Source organism: Lepisosteus oculatus, chromosome 21, assembly GCF_040954835.1.
Source record: "Lepisosteus oculatus isolate fLepOcu1 chromosome 21, fLepOcu1.hap2, whole genome shotgun sequence".
NCBI classification, from domain to species: Eukaryota; Metazoa; Chordata; class Actinopteri; order Semionotiformes; family Lepisosteidae; genus Lepisosteus; species Lepisosteus oculatus.
Genome location: NC_090716.1, coordinates 11,481,990 through 11,503,062, shown reverse-complemented (window position 1 = coordinate 11,503,062; position 21,073 = coordinate 11,481,990). Strand labels below are relative to the sequence as shown.

General features: G+C 37.7%; 1 protein-coding gene across 6 annotated transcripts in view; it reads left to right on the top strand.

Moving 5' to 3' along the window:
* LOC102688417 (tumor protein p53-inducible protein 11) overlaps positions 1 to 21,073 on the top strand; it is a 71,938-nt gene that overhangs the window by 23,423 nt on the left and 27,442 nt on the right. The gene's annotated exons all lie outside the window — the stretch shown is intronic.

Here is a 21,073-nt window from a genome sequence, read left to right as displayed (position 1 = left end):
TTGTGATCAATAATAACATCCTTTATATAGTGCCTTTCATGGCATTGATGCCTTTATATACTCAAAACTGTATCATGGTGTATTTCTTTGTTTTGCACTGGATTTTCCCTTTTTAATTTTCCAGCATTCTGTGAAAGCTGCTGTCATCTTGCATTGTCTATAGCGTACAGTATATTAGCGGTTTTGAAAAGTTACAGATTTACAGGCACATGGCTAAATTTTGCCTCTTTCTCAGCATATTTGCATCAGTTTTCCCCTGTAGTCATTAGTAAATGCATTATTTGCTACCACTAACAATAATAATTTTCTTCCCTGTTACTGTTTCTTTAAATTACAGGTAATTTATTAAATGTTACAGTTGACCGGTTTGTGCTTTTGAGTGACGGTTCTGTTTTCATTATATGATTCCGATATTGGGTTTTACAGCTACAGTATATAACATTATTGAGTTATACATATTATTTATAGTTTCTGTGGTAAGTATGGTAAGATATTTTCACTTTTTGGTCTTATTTTTTAAAAATAAATAAAATATTTTTTTGGTCTATGATTTTAAAATTATTAATGTTTCCCTTAGGAAAAATCTAAGCAATGTATATCAGGCGCTTAAGCACTGGTTCACTTACTGCCAGCTAGATATAAACTAGCTGCAAAACCTTTACTGTCCAGTATTAAACAGTATTGGGTGAGAACATATTCTTTAAGTTCTTTTTGGTTAATGACTCAAGCTTTTCTAAAGGTCAAAATGTCTCGTTGTACACAGCTCGACAGATGTATTTTTCTCTTAGCATACTGCACTGGTTTACATAATGTAAATTCACTTAATTTAGTTTCTAAGCACTTTACACAGTGTTTGCAGGCTTTGTGGGAAGAACTGGCAGGAAGAAATATCTGCAGCTTAACTAAAAACCTTGTGTGAAGTGTACTCATACTGTACTGTAAGCATTCTAAAGCTACTTCATGTGTGCCAGAACTTTTAAAGGGTATTGCATAATTTATTTTCAGGAAAGTGCCTAATTTTTAAGCATTTTATTCCTTGATTTGTACCAAAAAGTTTGTTTCCAAAAATACAAATACATACAATTTTATGTAAGGAATCCAATGTTATTTTTTTTTAATTGTTGGTGTTAGTTTTAGGTAAACTGCAGTGCCGAAGCTCTTAATATTTATGAAAGTTCCTCTCCTAAATCAATTTCAGAGTCCTGAGCCTAATACTACAGTGTTTTAGTTCGTGTTTTTTCTTTGCACTTGCCAAAAAAACAACTTCGTAGGGAGAGTAAAGCCGACAGTTCAGTTGCAACTGGTCCAGTCTGACTTGTCACCAACAACAGCGAATCAGTTCCATGAGCCTCAGCAATATGACTCAATGGAATGAGTGGGTGGGCATTTCTTGACTTTCAGCACAGGTTTTGAGACAAAGGTATTCCTGTTCAGTGTGTGCCAATTCCTTATGATTTCGAAAGGCTGCTATGTTGATTAAAATATCTTTATTCTAGTAGTGTAATTTGTGAGAAAAAAAATGCAAGTGGGGATATGTTTAAAGAATCTTGTATTCATCTCTATTACATAACTCAGACAGTGCGTCAGTCTTGTTAAGATTTCTTCTTATTGAGTTCTGAGGGCTTGTGTGATCTTGAGGAAACATTCTCAGAAAATAATTGTGATAATTACAGAGCTAATAAAAAATATATATTGTTAAAAACGTTCCACAACTAACTCATGTAATGTTTCATGTATGAGACGGCGCAGTGGTTCTGTGGCTCAGGATCTGCACCTGTGGCTGGAAGGTTGCTGGTTCGTATCTCGCGGCCAACAGAGGAATCCTACTCCGTTGGGCCCCTGAGCAAGGCCCTTAACCCCAGCTGCTCCAGGGGTGCCGTATAAATGGCTGACCCTGTGCTTTGACCCCAAGCTTCTCTCTCCCTGTCTGTGTCTCATGGAGGGCAAGTTGGGGTCTGCGAAAAGACAAATTCTTAAAGTGAACTTATAAAAAGCAGAAATGGGCAACTGCTTGAAAAATAAAACCACATTTAACATCTAACTGATTCAAACAGAAACAAACCCTCAAACACATACGAGACTGTCAAAGTCAAGATCAACAAACCCCTTCGATTCAGTTAGGCTTCCTTATCTGTGGTTTCCCTTCATGTGAAATTTCTCACCAGCACGTTTGTTACTTTCAGAAATCTCTTTTAAATCTCTTTTACCATGTTTTTTTCCTATATTATAGGAAAATATATAGAAAATATATACTGTATTTCTTCAGGGAAAAAAATAAAAAACATGGTAAGTAGTCGACCATGTGTGATTGATTAATACACATTTTTAATACCTTTTAAAAAATGTGATCTCATTACTGGAGCCAATTTCTAACTATTGTACTGTATAACTCTCATAAACACACATACAGTGTACACTGCTAATAATTGAATGCATTTGTACAGCACTTTTCCCAAATGCTGTGGGGAAAAGACCCACTGAAATGCAGTGCCCAACTAGATAACTCGCAGCTCCTGCATGTACCAACAGAAGACAGAAAAAGGTCAGGGAAGGAGGAAAAAGTACTTCACAGGGTGAGTTTAGGAAGAACTTTAAGAAGGCAACACTAAAGCAAGCAAATGGGTCTCTCCTCCTGGTATCATGTTCAGAGGGAGGAGCTGCACCCTCTGGTCTCCCAACATCACTGACAGTAGCAATCTGCTTCTCCTTAAGAGGTCTCCCATTATAGGACTGACTGCTTCAAATCTTGCTTAGCGCTCCCGAGATCTGTCACTTTTTCATTTCAGCGCTGATATTAACGTAGGTCTTGTCCCAGAGCACAGAAGACGTGTTTGTTACAGCCCAGGGTTTATGATGGGTATCTATGATTCCCCATACTGTAGTGGACGTTTAACAAAGCAATGAATGCTCCTTTATGATAAGGATAGGATTCCTCTGCCAGCCGTGGGATTTGAACCGGCAACCTTCCAGCCACAGGCACAGATCCTGAGCCACAGAGCCACCACTCCGCCCACCTCCACTTTCAAGTAGTGACCGAATAAAAATAGATACATTTTTAAGGTCTGTAGCATTAATTTGTTCTTTGTTTATACTGTTTTTTATATATAATTTATGATAATTGGACAATTGTGTGTCCATTGATTGTCCAATATTAAGAGATGTTTCTGATTATTTTTTTTTTACTGTTCCAGTTGCCAGAGAATGCTGGCAAAGATTCTTCCATTTAAAAACATGACCTTTATTTAATAAAACAGATAGTTTTGAGTTCCTTTTTCTTGTTGCAGACTTGTTTTAAGTTATTTTTTGGGCTATGCACATTGCATTTGTGTACAGATGTACTTTAACAGAATACAAGAATACAATTTCTTTTTCTTCCTGAGAGCATTGAAATTGTTGCTTGGTTTCATGCCTGGTATAATGATTTGTGTCGTTCGACATAATTGACAGATGATCGCAGTGGACAGTACGGACTATGAAAAGTTGTTGAAAAACAGTGAGTTGTAACTTTAATAATTAATTCAATTTACCAAGGGAAAGGTAATGTCATTATTACTGTACTGTATATACTGGAGTTCTATAAACATTAAGAATAACATACTTTTCTCCTGACAGCTTAAAGAATCGTATTCAAAGGTTTCAAGCAGTCTCTTGCATAATAAATTGGATTATTATTTAGACAGTTCTCCAGAGTTTCTGAGAGACAGTCAAGAAATGGCTAATAGAAGGACAGATGAGTAATTGTATTCTTAAAGATTTAATGCTTTGCTGGAATACTGTAATGAGATCTGGTTTTCCTTGTACTTTTCTTAATTTCAGATGTTTCACTTCACATACAGTATAGCAGTGGAAAAGGCAGTAGAAAGGCTTTGTGTTGGTGCAGTGCTGCACCCTGTAATTTCCAAGCAATTGACAGGACCTGGAGAAAATAGTAGCCCACTGTTTGCTTAATAAATTTAATTTAGGGAGAAAAGAAATTCCCATCTGTGGTCATTATTGCTTGATTCTTAGGGAACATTAAAAAGCTGTACATAGCACACACAAAGAGGTATGAAATTCTCATCCTGTTGTGAAGCTGTAAGTGCTTTGGGACTTTCTGCCTTTTAAACATAAACACTTTTGTTGTAGTACTTGTGCTGTCATAACAACATGTAAAACTCAGATGGGTTAAGAGCTTCTGTAATCAGAATGAATACGAACTTGAGAGCATCCAATTGAATTCCTTTCAAAACACAGTTAATAAGAGTGGATAGTAACTCTCAGATTTAAAGGTACTCCAACTCTGGTCTGAAATAACATGCAGAAGGTTTGAAGCATTCTGCCATAGGGCCTATTCTTTCATAACCAAGATCTGATCTTCTAAGGTTCAGGGGACAAAGCATGTTATAGTTAAAAAGATGCTGTCAGCCCTGCATTCTGAATGTTGGCAGATAAAGTTCAGTGCTGCTATCTGTGCTTCTCATTGCGGACATCTCTGCTCAAGGGCAGACCTGGTAAAAAAGGATTTGGGGTAAAAAATCACTTTGCAGTGAAGCAGAACTGACATTTCCCCCTGTTGGAGTTCCAACTAAAGCAGCTCTGACCCTGTCACAGTAAATTGGTCACTGCTGACAGCAATTCCTCAAATCATGCTTTAATCACATTATTACAGGTCTGGAATATGTTTGCCGTTCAATATCAAGACTGGCTCATTGATAGGGGGCTTCAAGGTTTTTTGTATTGAGATCTTAGTTTATTGTTATATCGCAATTTGTTTCGACTTCTGTGAGAACGTTTCAGCCATAAGCCTAGTCTGCTGATAGCATTGGAGAGCATTTGAAAGAAGCTGGTTGTGAAACACACTGCTGTGTGTCAAGTGCATGGAAAATCAAACACAAATTCATTTGTGCACAAGATGTTTTCTTGTACAGATGCTGCTGCATATTTGTCTCGTGTGGGTGCATTTGTTTTGTTAATGGGTGAGTTTACTGTATGATTCTTTTATGTTTTATACAGTATTATAGTTATCCTTTAGTTTTGTATGCTGTTGTTTATTGAGTTCTTCTCTTGTTTTGGATGTTCTTACCTAATGGCATCAGATGTATATCCATCCATCCAGTTTCTAAACACTTCATCCAATACAGGGTCATGACGGAGCTGGAGCCTATCCCAGCAAGCAGCGTGCACACAACAGGATTCACCCAGGACAGATTCCAGTCCATTACAGGGCGCACACAGACACAAACACGCATGCACTCACATTAAGGCCAGTTTTCCCAGAAGCCAGTTAACCTACCAGTATGTCTTTGGATTGTGGGAGGAATCCAGAGCACCTGTCAAAAACCTATGTGAGCAAGAGGAGAACGTGCACATTCCTTGCAGATAGCCTCTGAAGTCCAGAATTAAACCCAGGGCCCCAGGGGAGGGAGGGAGAAGTACTAACCACGGCACCAACATAATGCCACCCCCGTAAGATGTATGTAATATACCTTTTACACTTTATTTGTTCATGTTGTGTGTGGTGTTAATCTTGAATCACGGATCATTGCCTGTCTTTGTCTGACTGTAGCTGACCCATCGTGCCAGGTTAGGAGTTGCTGGTACTGGTATGATGGCATGAAGTTTTTGCTCTCTTTATAGATGGTGTCTGTTTGTTATTTTCTATGTTTCTCTCTCTCTCTGATTTTCTCTCACTGAACATGTGACTGTCAGTCATAAATGACCAATTAATAAAATCATGGGGAAAAAAAACATTTAATCAAAATTCAAAGTCCTCGAATGCTTTATTTTTGTAAAAATATCCAGAAATATATTTTTTAAAAATAAAGTATTTTGGTGCTTTGTATACATATCTAGAACATGTGAAAAGAACATTTCCTTCTACCATACTTTTCTTAAGAAATCATTTTGTGTAGGAAGAGGCAAAATTACTGCTTGTGTATGGTTCTTAAAAACTGGTTTGTGAATCCATAGCAGGCATCATTATACAGTATATGTACCAGAAAGGATGTTAATAGGCTGAGAGAGCTCTACTAAACTGAGCTATTTCATTACTCTGCCTTTAGAAACTCTGTTGACATGATTTATTTCCTGCAAATAAACTCATCTGTTGCTCCCTAGCTGGTTAATAGTACATTTTTTGTACAGAACATTAGTTATAGCTCTGCCAATACCAACAAAATGAAACTGAAAAACTAAGCCTATATAAATTACAGAACAGTGGTACAATGTTGCAAGGAAAAGGTAGCAACGATGTGAATGACTTAATGTTCACAGGGAATAGAAAGCATGAAGTATAAAGACATAGTCAGAGTACTTAATGGAGGAGCAGAAAGTGTAAGTCCTTTAAATCCAATCTAAATGAGACCGCTAATGAGTTTGGTTTCTTTTAAGTTGGTGGTAATTCCACTGTAATTCAGGTTCAGGTCTGTAATGAAGACGTACACTACATGCAAATGAATTCAGTAATATCGTTCTGCAAAGGGCTTTGGTTTGCTGGCAAAAAGTGAGTTGGGAGCAAAGACTCAAGAGAACCATAAATGAAGATGTTAAAACCCAATTTGTGTTTTTAGTGAATTTGTACAAACATCAGTTCTGTTCTGCTGAAATGTAGAGACTGTTTTCAGATTGTATTTTTACAGTCATTTGAAGCAATGCACAGACTCTATGAACTTTTAAGCATATTTTTGTGAGGTGTATAAAGCCCACATCACAGTCACTGAAGTGCTGTTTGTACACAACACATGGCTTTTCAATATGAACAGTATGTTACTTCTCTGAAAAGGCTATGAGGAATTGGAATATAAAGATATAGGAAATGATTAAGAACAGTAGAGAGTGAGTCTTCTTTATAAACATCACCAAAGAGTCCAGAAACCTTGAAAATAGAAAAGTGCTAATTTATTTTAAGAAACTCCCAGTGCAGCAAAATTTCTCAGTCCTATGTGAAAAAGTCTGGAATGTAAACAGTTTGTGACAGACCTCTGAACTTGGATCCAAGTCTGAGGGTTGTAGAGAAAACATTTGGATCATTTATAATCCTGACCTCTAAGCCAGGTTTTGTCATGTCTGTTGGAACAGGCAAAATTACTACTCATGTCTGATTCTTAAAAAATAGATTATGAATCCATAACAGGCACCTTGGTTTTGGTGGTCAAAGACTGTGCTGCTAAACGGAGCTATTTCATTGATCTACATTTACAGATGAAGTACAATATAACAAATTTATTGAAGAGCCTCTGTTACGACCCCCGGTGTTTAGGGGTAAAGGGGTGTAACATTTAGGATGGGTTTGGAGGCAGGTGGGTTTCTGGTAAGAAAGGGATTTTAAAAGTGAATCAGTGACTGGTACAGTACGTATACAGGACACAATAACGCACAGGGAAAAGGAAGTTGAGCGGTGCCAAAGGAAAGAAAATAAAACCAAACGGATCTAGCTAATATAGTGAGGACTAACGTTACTAACCCAAACAAACAAAAATCATCTTCATGTGCCCTAACTTCCCTAGACTGAACTAACCAGAACCAAAACACACGAGTGGCACACGCCCCTAACCTAGTGTGTCTAGACAAAACAAACTTGCATGTGCACAATGTAACCTGACGATCTTACCTGTACCTTTTCCCCTGGTGTACAAGTTCACAGTTAACAATAACACAACACAAGTGAACCAACTGCACGACTATGGGAAAATGGTTAATACCGAAGAAAATGCACGAGCAAGGAACAGGATAACAAATGAGCACAAGCAAGGTAAAAAGGAAAGTAACATGTGTGGGCAAGGTAATAACAAAACACAGGTAATCAAAACAAACAAACAAACGAACGCAAACTGAAGTTGAGCCGAAAAGCTGACTGAGGTCAGAACTTCTTCGGTATTTAAACTGTAGATCTAGTTGCTGATTGGTCAGGAGTTTTTGATGATGACGTCACAACTGCAATGATGGTGTAGTGATGGACCAGTGGGGGAGGAGGGTACCTGAATACAGGGCGTGGAAAAAACAAAACGAAAACACGGACACTCTCGGGAAAAGCCGTAAACTCTTCTCTTCCAAACTGCAAAGTAACACTTCATTGAGGTATTGATCCTCATTTTCTTACTTCTGTACCACCTTTTGACAAAAGCTGAAAATGCATTTAATACTGGTCATAACCAGTAGCACATTCAAGGAACGTACCATAATGTAAGTCACCAATACCTTGTGTATTCTTTTGGCCGAACATCCATAAAGCATGGCATTGCACACAGACCAGATGGATGTCCCCCTCTTTGCAATGTAAGAAGCATCTGGGCAACCAGCAGGGCTATTTGGCAGTAGTTGACTTTGACTGTCCACCCCGGTCATCTCTATGGGAGTTCAGTAGGGTTAAGATCCTGCAAAACAACCCTGCCTGCCCACAGGAAATGTTTTACTTGATAATTATTCATCTCCTGGGATGCAGTCCTTGATCCCTGGCAACACATATAGAGGTTTAAGGCTTTCCTTTTAGGCCATAAAGTGTTTTTTGGTTGTAGAAATAAATCTGTCAAAATTACTCTAACCTGTTTGTGCTGTTTTTTTGCTGATCTGTGTCTGTTTGTTGATTCACAGAATTACTTGCCCTTTCATGTTCAAGCTTGATGCAGGTTTTTCCGTTTTCTTGGGAAGACCATATTTGTTAAAAATCGCTTTAGCTTTTAGTTTTTTCTACTTACCTTTTTTTATGGTAGAGTCACAGAGGTCTTACACACAGAATTCTTCTGGATTTGGTGCAGCTTTATGCACTGATTTTAATTTGGTTTCTTCTAAGAACATTGTCCTGTGATTAAGAATTTATGGCAAAATTACACCCCCATGACGGGTGTAATTTCTCAGTTTTTAATATATATATAACTTGCTTTGGACCTTTTTGAGGCAATTTAATACCCTAAATAAAGACCTCTGACGCAAAGCAAGTGATTTATTGATTTCCGTCACTTTGACGTGCCCTCTTCCTAATGCTGTTCTCTGGCTATCACAACCAGGGATGATTGCCTAGCAACCAGGTAAACATGCACTGGAGGAAGATGGGTAGAGTGTGCATGTGAGGCAAAGTGAGGCCCCCTTCCATTAAGCTTTTCTTGCGACATTATAAATCAACTCAAGCTTAAGAGGTTCACAGAAATGCATGAAATGAGCCTTTTACAAAGAAATGCACTTGGATAGTGGTCTGTGCGTTCCTGCACAATGGTTAGGTTCTTGAGGTCCGTGGAAGATGTCACCTTTCACTAGAATGTTTTTAGATCAGCATGTGTTCTGTTTCAGCATGCTCCCCTACAGGGGTGTGGTAAAGCCCTTTTTTCATCAGGGTTGAATCTTTGGCTTGCATGGTTAACCAACCTTTTCTCCCTAAGGCATCGCTGAATTGTAAAAAGATAAAACAAGCATTCATGCATTCACAAAATCCACAGTATCCAGTACATAACAGAAATGTTTTAAATCATTTAATAATTTAATATAACTCAATGTATACTTCAAGCTACAGAAGTGATTTAGGAAAAAACATGGAGATTGGTGTTTTTGTGATTTGTGATTTGGTGGGGCTTTTCCTTAAAAAATAAATCTGACTTTGTGGTAGCATTTTGTAGATTTGCACTCAGTCTTTTGTCCCCTTCCTATTTCATTTCCCATTACAACTGCAGTGGAACTGGCTTCCTGAAGATATTTTCTTTAAACCTGTTGCCTCGAGGTCTGGAGAGCTGACTCCTGTGGTGTGTATCCTTGCAAAGTGGCTGCTGTCTGCAAATCAAATCCTCCCATCTCCCTCAGTGACAGCATGCTTTAGAGTCCAGACCTCTAGGGGGTGAAGCGGGGAGATGTGTGACATTGACCATCTCACCCATTAGGAACTAAATTCTAGTCACTTTTCAACCAATTCCCACCCATTCATGTTAATTGGCAGCTGTTGAGAATGACTTGAGTTGACATAAAGCATAACACTGACATTTGCTTCGATTATTGCCAACCAATCCAAGATCATAGGGAGTGTTTGTTTTCAGTGTTGTTGAGATTTGTACTCTGCTGCAAGTACATGTCAGATTGCCATGGACGTTTGAGAAATGACATTCCAAAACTGTGACATAAGGCTGAGTCACATGAAATAAGAGACCTTGTCCCCAGCTAAATTACCTTTTGTCCAGTGAGGGCTGTGTAGCTGCATAGCACGAAAAAGTGAGGTTTTAGTCTGAACTGAAGTCAGTGTTCTACATTTTTGCCAGGCATTGTAGAGATTTAAAGTGTGGCAGATTCTACTGTAGTCCAGGTCGGAGAACAATTAGATAAATGTCTATACCTTTTCTTTGTATTACACTGTTATAATGTTAGAAAATGATGTGCTCTGTGCCATGTCATCCGCAAAAGCTGAAAAATCCTGAAAAGTCCTGTTTTTGCAATGTACTTGCTGTTGGTTTGTAGGGGACAGAGAATGGAGTCAGTATGATGATAAGGAACACGTAGAGGTTATCGAATCTGTTAAGAAACAAGCCATGCATGATAAAGATTACAACTTAGAAGTGGCATATGTAATTACTGTATGGAGAACAGGCTTAAATCAACATTGTTGGTTGTCACATCCGAAATGCTTGGCTTTGTAGAAATCATTCATGGGCTTTGATTTCCTGCGCAGGCTGTTTTCATGGATTATTTTAGTATGACATCCTCTTCTATTAGTCTGGATTGACCCAAATCATGCCTTTTATAATACAAATTCTAGGCAGATGCCTTCTTTAACACTCCAGATCTTTAACAATCCAGATCTAAAGGCTCTTATTAAAGTTTATTTGGTGGTTTTTATCTAAAATTACAAATTGTGAACTGTGGTATATTTATTATTGCTTTACTTGTTGAAGATAAAATTCCAGCTGTAAAGAAAATCTATTTTATATTTCTTTCATGAAAATAAACGTTTGGCTATTCAAATAAGAAATACTGTAGGATGAGAAATCTTCTGCCATGATTATAACACCTTTTTGGAAAAACAACAACAAACCTATTGAGGGATATAATATAATACCTACTTTATAGAGGATCATTTATCCTAAAAGATTTCCATTACACTTTAAATCTTTGTGCTGTTTTCATATTGTGTTATACAAGCAAAGATTGTTTTAGGAATGTGACCCCCGATTGCAGTTTGTAGACCTGAAGATTTAGCATGAATTGGAAAATACGGGTTTACATCAGGCTGGAACAGGTTTTTTCTGAAACTGCAACCACCTCTTCTGTTATTGTCTTTGGGCTGTTTTTCCCCTCCCTGTGCTGCTTATGAGCCATCTCTGAGATTGAAGGATAGGAAGCGTTTCATTATTTCATTTTGTACTGTACATACTGTTTTTTTGCATGCCATTCAAACATAATGATGGCTTGTACATTCTCAAGAACTTACTGCTTAATGAAAAGGAAAGCTAAAACTAAACGGAATTCTGAAGGAAGGCCCTGCTTTTGCATAGTTACTGTGAAGTACAGTTTTGGCTATTTGATTGGTTTATGAGATTGGTATTTGATAAGTTTATAAGCTCTTTTGCACTTTGCAGGAATCCTATAGACATAAGGAGAGGAATTGACAAGAGTATGACATAAAAAAAAACATTTTTTCAGAAAAAATATTCATACACTTTCATTTATTTTATTGTCATTTTGAAGTTGGATAAAAAGCATAGCCTTGACATAATCTCCTCAATGACATAAGGACCTACAGCAATTCTGAAATCTAAATGAAACTAAAGAAAATAGCAGTATGGTGGGTATGAAGATAGAGTCCCATCATGCTGCTTCCATACTAACAGCTACTGTATAATCCTTTGCTCCCCTGGAAAACAGGTCTTTCACCAAGCAGTATGAAATGTATCAATGCATCAGAACCAGAAGTAAACTGAACTGTCCTTCTGCATGCATGTCAGATTGTCTGCTTTTGAAACCTAAGTAGTTTTTTTGACAGTTAAAAAACTTCTCACACACAAAAATAAAGCTTTAAAGAAGAAGTCATCTCTAAAAAAATGTGAAGTGTCTGTATGTGGCTTATACAGCACTTCTCATCGGAGGTCTTAAACCTGTAAGAAACAATTTTAATCTCAGGGAAAAATGTACAGGCCCCTGGAGCACTGATGTGTCAGCTATGTGGCAGCAACAGAAGAGGTTTCCAAGGTCTGAAGTATTTGCTGTTAATTTAGAGAAGAAATACAATGGAGTGTGATTCACCTTTCCTCCAGGTTTGCTGGAGCTGTGCAGCAGAGAGCAGCCGAGACGCAGCTGCTAAGGGCTAGGAGCATTAGCCCAGTTTGTGCTTGCTGTTCAGCCAGGTTTAATTGCCTGTCAGTCTGTTTAAGTCGATGTGACAGAGCTTGAAATTGTGACTGTCAAGCATTGCAGTAGGAACAGTCTCTCTTCCTTACCACAGTGCTTGGCAACCCCTGACAGTTACAGTATCTATTGGCGAATGGAACGTGGTTTAGACGAATCTGAATCCAAAGATTTTGATCAATCCAGTTCAAAATACTTTATTCATTCTCAAGTTTGGTAGCGGGGAGGGGGGGTTGGGATTTAAAGTTAGGAATATTTGCTGTACCTAGCAAGTGGGTGGCTTTGAACTTAGTACTACTAATTACCATGGGTCAACTTTGCTTGGGATTTAGGAAAAAAAAAGGCTTGTGTTATTTTTTATCAGAGTAAAATGTCAATTGTATTTGTCCCAGTTCTTGTGTAAAGTGTTGTTCTATGTTTTATGTCTTTGTGCTAAAGCATTCTTGCAATCATCACCTCCTATGCTCACAATATGTCACCACTGATGATAAAAGAATGTGTGCCTTTAAGTCCTGTGTGATTTGTGATGACCTTTTGGAGATTGTCAAGAAACTGTTGCTATGGTACATACTGTACGTGGATACAGCATCACATTGGTAGATCACCATATGATCTGGATTAGGTGACTAGAAATGAGATACTTCTGCCTTTGCTGGTTTTTCCAGGGTGGACTTGTGTACCTGTCACTTACTGGACTTCCAGGTAAAACTATGAAGTTGAAACCAGTTAACCTCAGTTTTTAGCACAATCTTTTCTTTAAATGGCAGGAAGAACGTAATGACTGTTTTACTGCGAAGGTGCTTTACTGAAGGTCATGAGGCCCGTAATACACAGCCAAGTTACCTAGCAACAAACTGAAAAGGCGTAGCGTGTTTATCCAGTTTGATGTCATCGTGCGAGTTGGATGTACGGAAAGTGGCCAGTTGAATGATAGCTCTGACATTTGAAACGTTTGTAATTTTCTCTGCGTTTATGTAATGTGAGGTCTTGGTCTTAAAAATAAAATCTTATCATTTTCAAAATAAGGTCAATCAACATGTGGAATTATATATATTCACATTAGGCTAGATTTTACACCCCTATAAATACTGACCATTTAAAATGTGCAAGCATTGAAACTTTGTTGGCTGTCAGTAAACTTTAATTGAGTTTTCTACCAGTCATCTAGAGAGCTTAATTCTCAGGGCACACTGAACACTGCAGCACTGATGTCTCCATTCCAGGTCACAGGTTACCATCAGCTCAGAGATTCTGCAAATATCTAAGACCAAATTCATTTAAATTAAAACAATTTAAACTGATGTATTATTGTTTAAATATTGCCTCTGTTTTTACTGAAGGGCCACTGAGGTGTTGCACCTTAGTTTCTTTTTTTTATTGTTGTTAGGAAAACATTTTTTTTATAACAATTGTACTGCTACTCACAAAACCTATCTCAATGTCACGATTGCTGGAATGCTTTCAGGTTGAAGCAAATATTTTGTGAAAGATGCCAAGGTTTCTATAAATGACCTGAGCAAGTAGACTTTCATGCAAGTAGGCCATTGGTTTTGATTTCTATCCTAGATGATTACTTTGTGTGCCTCCTGTTCTTAGTTTTGAATGCACTTCTCCATTGCTTCCATTTGTGTTTCATGGATGGTTCTCAAGCCGTGGATTTTGAATAGTTGACTCAGATTCCCTTCTCTCTTCAAGACTAAAAAGAATCGTCTCTTTTAGCCTGTCAGTGTAGGGCATTCCCTTAAGCCTGCAAATGTATCTTGTTGCTCTTCTCTGCACAATTCCAAAACAGCAATGTCTTTTTTGTATCTTGGTGGCCATACAGTATAAATAATGAAGTCTTCCTAGCGCATTGTAATAATTTTAATATAACATCCCTTGATTTCAGTTCTAACTATATGTGTTAACATTCTGTTTTGTTTTACAGTATATTACATTAAAACTACTGAAAAAACATTTATTTATTTTATGTGTCATCTATTTCAGACTCTAGTTGAGATTTAAATAGCAACAAAACATCATAGAAACATACCGTGAATTTATCATAGATCACCTCTGTCATCACATTATGCCTGGAGGCTAGTATATTCATATGGAATTGCTTATTTTTCTGCAAAGGAGCTGCTTTAAGATGTAACAAGCTTGATAAGAAATACAGAAAAAAAGACAAGCTAAATCGATGTCACTGCTTTAATTCCCATGCGAAAAAGAACCACTCCACATGTCAATTCTTCTGGTCCACACTTTGAACTACCACGTTATCTACTGGGCTCAGGGTTGCTGTTTACTTTGAGCTCTAAAGAGAAGGTGCTGTGGCTTATCCAAGACTTCCCTGCTTTGACAAATACCATCATTCCTCATAATAGAAGTTTAGCATCTTTGTTACTCAGACACTAATTTGCCGTTAGACTAAATACAGCTCAAGCATGGCACCAGACCTAAAGTTCTGCAATATCACTCACTTCAGAGGAATTGAATGTATTTAAAATTAATCTGTTGTATGTTATTATCTCATACAGCATTGAAAGGGGCAATGACATTTTTGTTTTGATTCTACTGCCTTTTTAAAACACTTTACAGATTTTCATTTCACATAAGTCTTTGCTTTCCCTAAGAAGTTATTCAATTCCAGAGTGAGACCTAATAAGCTCTTTCATTTCTCTTCGGCAGTTTACGTGGTGAAATGCAAATTGATGAGGTGAAATTAGCACAACTCTGGCTATTTTTAGCGCTCGTCTGCAGAGTAGGTGTTAGTTCACGTGAAAACGGTTTCAGTCATCTTGGAGAAGGGTGGGGGTAGTGACCCAGCGAAAAAACAGCTTAATGTTTAGAAGACATATTTGGGTGTCTTCTTTTCTTGTTGGAAACTCCCTTTGCAGTATTTTCTACCAAAGACTAGACCTATGAACTAAAATGTGTTTTCTTTATTCATATATGAGCAATGGTTCCAAAATCTGTGAAATCCTGCATTGCGATTTTCGTGGTCCAATACATCACAGATACATAAAGACACATGCATTTCTAGTTATATTTGTACTGTACAATTGACATGTACTGTATAGTGCCTGTTACACACCTTTTTGATGCATAGTACTTTTACAGTATGCTGTTACACTAGTGGTATTAAAAACTCTTTGTATTGAATAGTTTTTACCTGACTGCAGTGCAAATTAAATAATAGTCCAAGTACAAGAATGTTTAGACTGGTAAAATAGACCAGTGGCATTTCCAGGAAAGGTCTGTTCAGGGACAGAACTATGTACGCTGAAAGAAAACCCCATCCTCATTGGTGATCTTCAGCCACAGTTTTTCAAGCACAGCGCAGAGCAAGCCAGTGCTTCTCCGTGAAGCTGAGGAGCACAGTGCTCCATTAAACCTGCCAGGCGCTGGCCCAGGGATTTCCTCCAGTCCTGCCCAGGCGCAGCAGGAAACTGATTGCAGAGCGTGACACTGTAGTGCCTTTGTGGCTCTGCTTTCACGTTCCAATGGACGCGTGCCAGACAGTGAGGCCGCTGGATGCAGCTGGATGTGATGATCACGTCTGCAGACAAAGTCAGCTCTGGAAGAGGCGACGTGTGGGCAAGGGGGATTGGGAGCTTTGTGCCTCCTTTTAGATGGATGGGGTGTTTGGGTGTGTAGTAAATGATCTTCCTGCTGATGTATTGCGGCCGCTGGCTATTTTTGGAGGTACTGTAGCTGCTTCTCAGTCGTAAGATGAGAGAAATTCTGCCAAAAAGATTTTGACTACTGTGTCTCCAGTGGCATTCTATGCGGTGTAACTAATCTGTATTTATAGGGTAGCATTTCATGAAAGAACTTTAGAAAGATCCCTTTTTGTGTCTGTACAGTTTCAGTAGGTTTAAGTGTGCAATTCATTACTCTTTATGTCAAATACAGTAGAAATAAACTTCTGGTGGTTGTCATAAGTCGAATGTGCATGCATGCAGCTGTATGCCCAAATTAGTATAAGTATAAAACTGAACTATAAAACTGGAAGTGTAATTCTTGTCTGTTTAACTTCTTAGATTTTTGTTTTTAGATGGATCCCAAGGGAGAAGAAATTAGCTGCAAACACAAATAGAAATAATTGAATACTCCATGCTTTTCCCTCACTAGAATCTTTGGTTTATTTTATTTAATAATAACAAATGGTGATTTCCTACCCCAGGGTACTGCTACTGTAGGGAGAATTTGAGCTGAGCAATTTACGTCCAGGAACCTAAGTCCAGAATTGAATCTGCCACTCAAGAACTGTGAGACAGCAGTACTCATTTCCATGCCACCTTTCGCCATCTTCTTAGTTACCAGTTTTTCTTTATAAAAGGAATATAGGCAATACTCATAATTAAAAGAAACAATGTTTATGTTAATTATGCTAGCACATCTCTAATTGGGAAAAAAATACGTTAATCTAAAGCTCATGTTCTGATGTTTGAGAGTTTCTTGCATCTTCTCACTAATGGGAGGTAGGGTTGCTAGGCAACATGAGCTCCAACATATTACTGTTGAGGAAGACTTTATAGAGATGTAACAGCATTTTCAATTTATATAAAAGGCTGAAGTTTCAGATCATCAACTACCTTCTTTAGTACAGATTTCTGGATTTCCTTTGGTTAGTAGAGGCGGGCTTAAAATTAATGGTTTATCAAATAAGAAATCTTAATTTACAAGATATATAGAACCACATAATTATTGGTAAATTTATTGCAATGAGAGTACAATAGTGAAGGTGGTAGGTGGTGATATCCAATCCTACAATCAAGAAGAACAATGTATCTTATTGTATTCCTTGTAATCCTTTTGAAGTAGTGTACGTCAGTACAAGAACGCTTTTTTTCCTAAATCTGAATATGTTATACAAGAATGGATGTTCATGATTATGATATAGTGTTCTTAAAGTAATGCTTAACATTCACATATAATTGTCATTTGTAATCAGCTTAGTTCATTGGCTGTATATTGCTTTTCACCCTGTCCAACATCTATTGCATTCTCTTTCTCCCTATTAGTACATCACTGTAATGGACTAAATTATACCGGTAATTGGACTAGTGTCCAGTATTTAGGTTGGTATAGGTAGGTCTTTTTTCTGCTGTCACCACTCAAACAGGCTTGACCATATCCATGCTTGACCCTTAGAACCATTTACTGTACAGGACAGTGCTCTCAGAAAACACGTCCCATTTCCCCTTTCTTATCACCTGACAATGCTGAGCAGTAGCTGCAGGATAAATGGAATATACAGTAGCACAAGTGAGTTTCCGATTGTGAGCTCATAATTCACGGCTTGGAGATAAAATACTCCCCAGTGAAAGGTGCATTGTAAATTTGCTGCTTGAGTCTCATCGGGTGTTCTCTGGGAAGCAGAATATGAAGAATCATAATTAAATACTATTTTCCCCTCTACGTCAAGACCAGTGAAAAGGTTTTTCCAGCATTTGAATGCAGGTGACATGCTGACACTGAGCTTGTGTGCAGTGTGTGTAAAATAAGAAAAGGTGGTAAGAGTGACAGTGGCTTGGAATAGTGGCTTTCAGCTGAGGACTAGAGGTTATGGGATCAAGCCGACACTGCAGAATAAAAGTCAGGCAAATCAATGAAAAAAATGTGCTTACTAAACCCCATATCATTTCATTTAGCAAAACTTAATACTTTTTTCATCATTTTAAATACAGGAACTTTAAATGACAATGTAGCAAGTAAAGACTGGAGAGTTTGTAGCACAAACATTTGTATGTGACACTGATGTTACTGTATGATGCAAGGGACTAAAATTGCAATAGACTGAATACACAGCACCTTTGTCAAACAGGAAATACCCAGCTAGATCTCCAGAAACAAAACAGAAGGTTACTTAGATGCCCAAATTCAATCAAGAGGCTGGCAGGAGTGTTGTGAATGTGGATATCTGGAAACACAATCTGTAGAAGAATTTTGGGAAGGTCGAGTGGCTTGACAAACAGGTGGTATGTACAGTATCTACTTTATATATATATACTGCAGGCGACTGGCAACACCTTCCTATGCATACAGTATAGCTTTATACAGATTGAAAGTACTTCTGCACACAATTATTTCCCCCCCCCCAGTTAAAGCACAGTATCTGGAATTATAAATATATTTTCTTTCTTCATCTTTTTAAATACTGTTTTTTCACCATGAAGGTAATCTTGAAGACTGATTTCTGAATCGTTTGACCCTCACCTAGTAATTTGGCTGTCAAAGGCTGCTTCTGTATTCATGAACTCACATCCACTGGTTATTCAGGTATCTGATAACTGAATAGGTATCTGGTTTTGTATAGTCCTCCTTTCACAGTCTCTAAACCCTTTTTTGCCTTAATTGACTCCTGTTGACTGTTCAGCATATAGAACATACTGTTCTGTATGTGTCTCTGTGCCTTAATTAACTTCCACTCAGCGGTTCTGATCTCTACTATAGCATTTTATTATACTTAGGTTCACCACAACATTGACATTAGAACAGACATCAGATGGTCAGTTGGTCACATCTCACTATTTTCCTGGTCCACCAACATGGTTTCTGGTATCAGACTTTTTTTCTTAAAGGTCTCTCATCCCTGTACTGGAAAGGCTGAACCTTGTCCAGCTTCTGAGATCCTGTCTTTTTTCTGTGCTTTACTAGTATGAACTCATTATATATTTTTTCCCTGTTGTTTTACATTTGTGACATATTCCATACCAATCCATTAATCCATTCTTCTCAATTAAGATTACTTAAATCAATTTCTGTTTAACAGGATGAAATTGCTGCAGTTTTTGTTTGCCTGACTTTATCTTTGTAGTGCTTAGAAGTGGTATTTCATGTATGTAATGCTCAGATACATTTGATGGCCTGAAGAAAAATTGTACATAATTTAGATAATTTAGATTAAAATTACACTGTATATTTCAGTTTAGTTGAAAGTTTATCATTAATAATGATAGAGGATGAAGCTGCATCATTGAGTGAGCTTCAAAGAAAGAGGCTGAGGTTTATTCCAGGCTGCAAAGTAAAATGGAAGAAGAAAAACAACCTTTTGGCTTTTAGCCTTCAAACCCAAAGAAGGTTTCACGGCTGAAATCCTTTTTTTTCTTTTTACATTTCAGTGAGGAATTAATATCTACTTGTTCCATTTATAATGTTATGCCTTTGTAACTATATCTCTGCCTTTCTAATCCACTCAAGAAGCTTCCTGTACAGCTGTCTGTTAATGGAATGTGCTTGAGAAAGGATTAGTACTTTCATTACACCTTAAAATCCTGTTCACTTTACAACAACTCTGATATTTTAACACTGAATTCTGTTTTCTGTTGTGGACTGTTTTCATTAGTCTACACCAGTGCTATGCTAGGTGTAACAGTTCTAGCAACTGATTGACATGCCACTGATGCAGGTATAATGCTATTGGCTGCTTTGCCACACAGAAATGTGTGTCAACCCTTGAGAGACACGGGTCTAAAACATTTTCATGCACTTCTGAAAGAAAATAGCACGTCAACTACCTCTCTATTTAATCATTTAAAACCAGCTACCTCTGCTAGTGTGCTCTCGGTCTCTGGTCATGTGTCCATGTGATTCAAGGAGCTGGAGTACAGCAGCAAGGACCCCCTGCTCACTAGAGCCCTGTGGTTAGCAGGTGTCACTGACCTCAGTGTGTATTTCCTGCAGTTTCAATACATCTCAAGTCGAGGATTACCATAAACATAATCTGGAAGGAACGTATCTTGATGCAATTTAGAAGCAATTCACATAAAAGGGATAAAACATTTATTACTCATTATTTTAAATGCTAAAATACTTTATATTTTGCAAAAGGGCTAAAACAGTAAGCTAGCATGGGAGAAGAATGGCTTGGCACCTGAAATAAATACAACTAATCAAGCAAAAAACATAATTCTAACAGTTTTGTCTTTATTTAACAGTTAATGCAGGTGTGTGATTTTGCTTCTTAGAATAACAGATTTTTTTAGAAGCAGCTAAGCAGTTAACAATAGAAATGAAGATGTATTGAATTTTTTTTAGCAGAAGTGAAATATATTGTAAATTTGATCACTGCCCTTTAACCACCTGTAGAATTCACAGGAGATGAATATAATTTAGCTAATGCCTTCTGCTGTTCACATGAATGCATGATGGCATTACTATACCTAATCCTGTAAATGCCTTGAATGCCTTTTGAAGCTTCAAGTTTTTGCAGAGGCATATCTTGTTTGCATTTTGAATTGAGCATTTGTCCCAGATGTGTAGATAAATTCATCTGGACTACAGAGTATAGGCCAATAGGGGTAACAAGGTGAAAAGAGTGCAGTAGGTGAAAATGTGCACTGTGTACTGTAACAGATAAATACATTTCTGCATTGAAATATGTGGTTTTCAAATGTACAAAGAGTTCCATGTGAAGGAAGGCTGATTTTTATATCTTCTTTTGTATGTTTTTCTTGGTGGTACCTATCATTTCAAATACATGCATTTCTAATCACCAGGATCTGCCTACCACTTTGACATAGCCAGTACAGTTGCAGCAAACAGTTATTTAGCAATTCATCCAAGTAAAAGGGTAATGGATTTAATGTGAGCTGTTGGGAGTAGTGCATTTGTTCTTTAAGCTGCAGCTTAGACAAACACCAAAGGAGTTATGGGCTGGCCTGTCACTAAGTCTCATATGAGAAAAATGGCTGGTTTCTATAAGAGCCAATCTCAGACACGCATATCTGAGAGCAGACATCGAGACATGAGCACAGGTGTTTAGACCAGGATGGTCCCGAGATTAGACAAA